The sequence below is a fragment of the Phasianus colchicus genome, unplaced genomic scaffold (assembly GCF_987193195.1).
Source record: "Phasianus colchicus unplaced genomic scaffold, bPhaCol1.hap1.1 HAP1_SCAFFOLD_43, whole genome shotgun sequence".
Classification (NCBI taxonomy): domain Eukaryota; kingdom Metazoa; phylum Chordata; class Aves; order Galliformes; family Phasianidae; genus Phasianus; species Phasianus colchicus.
In genome coordinates this window covers 1272990-1278971 of record NW_028325223.1, presented here as the reverse complement: position 1 = coordinate 1278971, position 5982 = coordinate 1272990, and the positions used below count along the sequence as shown (strand labels likewise).

General features: G+C 48.2%; 1 pseudogene; it reads right to left on the bottom strand.

The window, feature by feature from the left end:
* Nucleotides 1–845: 845 nt before the first annotated feature.
* On the bottom strand, nt 846–1807 carry LOC149912129 (olfactory receptor 14J1-like; annotated as a pseudogene).
* Nucleotides 1808–5982: the final 4175 nt, after the last annotated feature.

Here is a 5982-nt window from a genome sequence, read left to right as displayed (position 1 = left end):
GTCCCAGCCCTGCAGCAGGAGGCTCCGTGTGCCTTCCCCTCTGCAGGACAGCCCGGCCCCACCACCCCACAGGCAGCCCCTGGCAGCTCAGTGCAGGCACTGTGTGGGGCAGCATGCGTGCAGTGGTACAGAGATGGGCTCCCAGCACAGCCCCTGACACCGCACGTCCTCCTTCTCACAGCACCTACTTCCTCCCCTTTGTTTCATCTTCCTCTTCATCATGGTGCGCCCTGGCTCACCTTTTAGCTCCTTTCCCCCAGTTTGGCAAATTTCCATTGCTTGTTTTGCACAATCAGCAGCTTTCTGTCTTGGTGCACTATAACTGCCAACAGTTCATACCAAACTCAAGAACAAGTCCTTGCACCTGGCGGAGGCAAACAAATGTGATTGCAGTGCTTCTGTGAAACAGAAGTGATAAAAACAGGGCTGTTCACACACGAAGCAAAGCTAAACTGGTAACATTTAAGATGAGTACACACTGATTCGTTCTGCTAATGTAATATATTGATCCTTATACTAATACATTGATCCTTTTGTTAATCCAGCCCATATCATGACCACCAAACCTGCTGGCCTCTCATTTGCCTGCAGATACAGAGATGGAACACAGAGGCTGTGAGAGAGTCAGCACTGACCCCGAGTTCCTGTGGGCTCCAGGAGAAAGAGAGCAGGGTGATGCCTCAGAGAAGTGATTGGAATCCAAACACATGTTTAGGAACACAATAAACACTAATGATAATTACGCATATATATGAACAGCAAAGAAAAATGTATCTATTAATATAATTAAGTATTTTAAACATTAAAAAAAAATAACATAGGTGTGTTAGGGGACAGACTGGGAATCATTTGTTATGACAGAGGATAAATTTATCCCCACTGAAATGTGACCATGACATCATTTTCCTCACTGCATCCCTGAGCTCCTGGTTCTTCATGCTGTAGACGAGGGGGTTCACTGCTGGAGGCACCACCGAGTACAGAAATGACACTACCAGGTCCAGGGATGGGGAGGAGAGGGAGGCAGGCCTCAGATGGGCAAAAAAAGCAGTGCTGAGAAACAGGGAGACCATGGCCAGGTGAGGGAGGCACTTGGAGAAGGCTTTGTGCCGTCCCTGCTCAGAGGGCATCCTCAGCACGGCCCTGAAGATCTGCACATAGGACAAAACAATGAATACAAAGCACCCAGATGCTAAAGAGGCACTGATCACAAGAAGACAAATTTCTTTGAGGTAGGACTGTGAGCAGGAGAGCTTGAGAAACTGGGGGATTTCACAGAAGAACTGATCCACTGCACTGCCTTGGCAAAGAGGCAGTGAAAATGTATTGGCAGTGTGCAGCAGGGAATTAAGGACCCCAGTGCCCCAGGCAGCTGCTGCCATGCTGGCACAAGCTCTGCTGTCCATCAAGGTCCCGTAGTGCAGGGGCTTGCAGATGGCAACGTAGCGGTCATAGGACATGATGGTGAGAATGCAATATTCTGCTGAGATGAAGAAGAGAAAGAAAAAAAGACCTGAGCAGCGCATCCAGCATAGGAAATGTGCCTGATGTCCCAGAGGGCACTGGCCATGGCTTTGGGGAGAGTGGTGGAGATGCAGCCCAGGTCGAGGAGGGCGAGGTTGAGGAGGAAGAAGTCCATGGGGGTGTGCAGGCGGTGGTGGCAGGCTACGGCTGTGCTGATGCGGCCGTTGCCCAGGAGGGCAGCCAGGTAGATGCCCAGCAAGAGCCAGAAGTGCAGGATCTGCAGCTGCCGCGTGTCTGCCAACGCCAGCAGGAGGAACTCATTGATGGAGCTGCTGTTGGGCATCTGCAGTTCCTGGGCCTGGAGTCCTGTTCACAGTGCAGAAAATAATGACAAGTCAAGACCATTCACACAGAAACTCTTCCCACCATTATATAGAAGTTTTTCTATGTGTATGGAAAATGTTCATTTATCTCCATAGCGTGAGTTTATTTTAATGAGCTTTACTGCACCTTAAGAAGTAGAAGCTGAAAGAGCTCTTACTTTCCTCTCATTCCCTAATCATATCTCAGCTGCCAGGATATTTTACTCTTACAAGTGATTTCCATGTCTCATGTCTTTACCCCTTCTGCACTCAGAGTGCCCATCCCAAACTCTATGCACTTCACTTTCTGTTAGAGAAAGCTGCCTGTTTTCAGGATAAGTGCTTTATACATGTCTGCAGAGAATTACGATAATTTCAGCTGGTGCTGTCCTTTGGGAGAAAAGAGGCTGAAAGCACATGGGGAGGTTATTCATATAACTGCAGACTGAGAAACAGATAGTTTAGGATTCTCAGAGATGTGTTCATATTTCACAACTCCTTTCAGAATTCTGTGTCCAACTCATTATCTTTCCCTAAGGACAGGTATGGGAAAATCCCTGTCTTGTCTCTGCTCTTGCAAAGTGCCCTTGGAAACTCTCTGGGATGCAAAGAAGCCGTGATCCCGTTGCCCCAGGCAGCAGCTGTGGCAGCAGAAGGCCCCTGCCCTGCCCTGCCCTTCTGGGGGGCTCCTTCCCCCACACATCACCCCGCAGCACCCTGGGCAGCTCCCTTGGCAGGTTGAATGCTGAGTGCTGAGTGCTCAGTGCTGAGCCTGGCAGGCAGCAGAGTCCCTGCCCTGGCACACAGCCCCTGAGGCACAGCAGGGACCTGCTCTGCAGGACAGCCCTGGGCACCCGGCTGCAGCCCCTGGGCTGTGCTCTGATCCTGCAGCATGGAAACCCTCAGCTGGAGCAGTTCTTTATCCATAATAAAGAAACAGTTTATGCAGCCTGAGCTGCACTGGGATGTCCCAAATTTAGTGATCCCTGCAGGAAAAGCCTCTTCATTTGCTGCAGCCAGAGACTTACCTTGTCAAGGGCTGTGAGAAATGCTTCTTCCATGAGCACACAGTCTGCTAATGTGCCACACAGCGTGTAAGCTCTCTTTCTTCTCTCCTCTCTCTGTTACCTGCAGATCATGCCCCTAACCTTGCTTGGCTGTGCTGTGCAGAGGAGTTGTTCCTCTGCAGTGCTGCCCACTTGTATGAGATCCCTGTGTCCCAGGAGCCTGGCCCAGCTCAGCAGCATAGGATGGGATTTCCTTCTCTCCATGGAGACCTCCATTGGTCTCCAGAGATGACATCTCCTCAGGGACAGCAGGGTCATCACTGCAGAACGTCCTACACAGTCAGCTCAGTTAATTACCACATGTCCACTGGATTCCACAAGCATGGTTGTTCCTAGAAAAAGATGTTTGACCATGAGAGAAGCAAATGCCAAATCTGGAAACAGCCGCTAAAAAGCTCTAAGTCATAACATTACAGAATCATAGAACAGCATAGTGTGGAGGAGACTTGAAAAATCACCTAGTTCTAGCCCCCCAGCCATGGAAAGGGTTGCCATCTACCAGAACAGGCTGCCCAGGATCCCAACCAACCTGACCTTGAATGCCTGCAGGTATGGGCCTCCACAACTACTCTTGGCAACATTTTCCAGTGCCTGTGTGTAAAAAATGCCTTTCCAATATCAAACCTTAGTCACCCCTTTTTATTTTAAAGCCATTTCCATATGTCCTGTTAATATCAGACCCTCTCATCCTAACCCTAGAGTTATTCATCTCATCCGCTGATGGAAAACCTGAGGCTGAAATGGGATCAGTTCCTCACAGAACCGTGAGAGCAGGGAGTCCTCTTAGCTGAGTTCAGATGTACACAGTGAGGTGTCTGTGTGTGAGCCCCTCATCTGAATCCTTGCTCTTTATTTAACAGGGACTGCACTGCTCACACATAGACACTCAGGGATGACCAAGGTGCCTGAAGTGATCCTAGCTGTGTGCTCGTGCTTGTAAACTGTGGTGGAAAATCTGTGAGACAGACAGCTCCTTCCTGAGCATCAGCTGAGGGCCAGAAGGGAGGTATTCTTGGCCATCCTAAATGCCACCACAGCCCTGTGCTTGGGGCACCCACTGTGCCTTTTGCACCTGTCCCCATGGAGCATGTTGTGTTGTTTTGCTGACCAAATGGATGCTCACAAAAGAACAGACAGACCTTCCTCTCTGCTCCATCTGTGGCATAGTCTGGAGTTGAAGGCATTACAAAGCTATGAAACATCTACATTATTTCACTCATGACTCCTTATTAGTTTGCTCTGAGCTCTCATGTGGATGGCATCAGAAGTAGTTTAGGGTAATGTCAGATCCCATACAGAGAAAGATGGCAAACATTGTCCTTATTTTAAACATGAGGAAGTAAGAGGACATCAGTAATTACAGAACTGTCATTCTCACTTCAGTGCCTGGTAAATTTATGGAGAAAATGGTGCTAAGAGTTACTTAAAAACACCTGAAGGATAATTCTCTCGTTGGTCACACCCAACACAAGCTCATGAGGGGAAGGTCCTGTTTAACTTAATGTCCCTTTATGACAGCATCACCCACTGAGTTGACCAAGAGAAGCCAGTTGAGGTTATCCTTTAAGATTTCAATAGAGTATAGAGAGAATAGTTTGACTATTTCTCACAGTATCCTTCTGGGCAAAATGTTCTGCACAGGGCTACACAGAAACATAATTTGATGGATAAGCCGCTGGAGAATGGGTCAGAACATAAAGAACATAAAGGACATACAACTATGGGATACTATCTAAAGGAGGGCACTAGAACTGAGTGATCTGAAGTTCAAAGTTTCATTGGGATTGAATGCTTGTTCAGACTGGGCCATTCTCACATCCCACATCCTGGCATGAGACACACTGCTCATATGGGATTTGGGCCTCACGGTATCCCTGCACCCCATGCAGAGTGGCAGCTGCTGTCCCACAGTCTTCCATGTGACATCAGACAAACCTCCATCCCACTGCCCCAGGAAGGGCCCTGAGCCAGCAGGAGGGACACGATCTCCCTGCCAAGGCTCTGGGGATCAGGCCTTGGCCTTTCTGCTTCACAAGACAAAGGAGGCTTTGCTCAGCATCACAGCCACCATCCCAGTGCCTTGGTCTGCCTGCAATCATGGCTTCCAATTATCTGCTCTAACAAGTCCCTGGGGAAGCTGGCTTGTGAATGGTCCTCAGTGGGGCCCATTAATACTCCAGGAAACTTCACTGTTCCTTCAGACTTTGTCTTCTTGAGCACTTCATGCAATCTTCTCTGTGCACTGGAGGTTGATGGACTCAGCAGCAAATGCTCCCTGGGACCCATTACAACCTGAAGAGCCTTCCTGTGCCTTGTGCCTTCCTGTCATCTTCTTCAGGTGTTCAGAACTTGTGCAGCAAACTGGACAGGTGTCGGGAGAGAGTTAAAATTTGAAGAGAATGATGGGTATTTATGAAGACTATTTATTTATTTATTTATAGTTGGGTTTAAACAAGAAGATGAAGCAGCACTTTGTAAATGATATTGATCCAGGATGTCCCCTAACGACCTTTGCCTCGTCACTGTGTGGACAAATGTCCTCTGCAGCTACCCCACCCCATTTCTACTCCCATTGGCCCCATGGGACTTGCATCAGTTTTCCTCACATCACTTTTCTCCTCTGCAGTCACCCGCTCAGTGCTAAACCTTGTTTGCACCATCTCCCACTGGCTTTCCTCAGAGAACCAGCTGCACATGGGTAATGAAAGATTTCTCTCTCTTTTTTTTTTTTTTTCCCAACAATTGTAAACATGATGCAATTGAACGAACTGTAGAGCAATGTAATCAACTGCATGCCTTGTCCAAGCCGCACCTAATGAGGTTTGTCTTGGGAATATTTGTGCAAGAAATATGTTAGGCAGAGATAGGAAGGCATAGATAGAATCACAGTTAAGTAGTTGATCAAGGAGTCCATCAGACTTTGCAGAAATGTTGCAAGTTCCAATAATCTCCCTGAAGTTCACAGATCAGCCAGATAGTTGGGAGGTATCTGAGTGAACAAAGAGCAAGGGAAGGAAAAGATTGTAAAGCAGTGGGAAGAGCATGTGTCCAGATGGCCTGCTGAAAACTTGTCCTGAATCATGGTCATT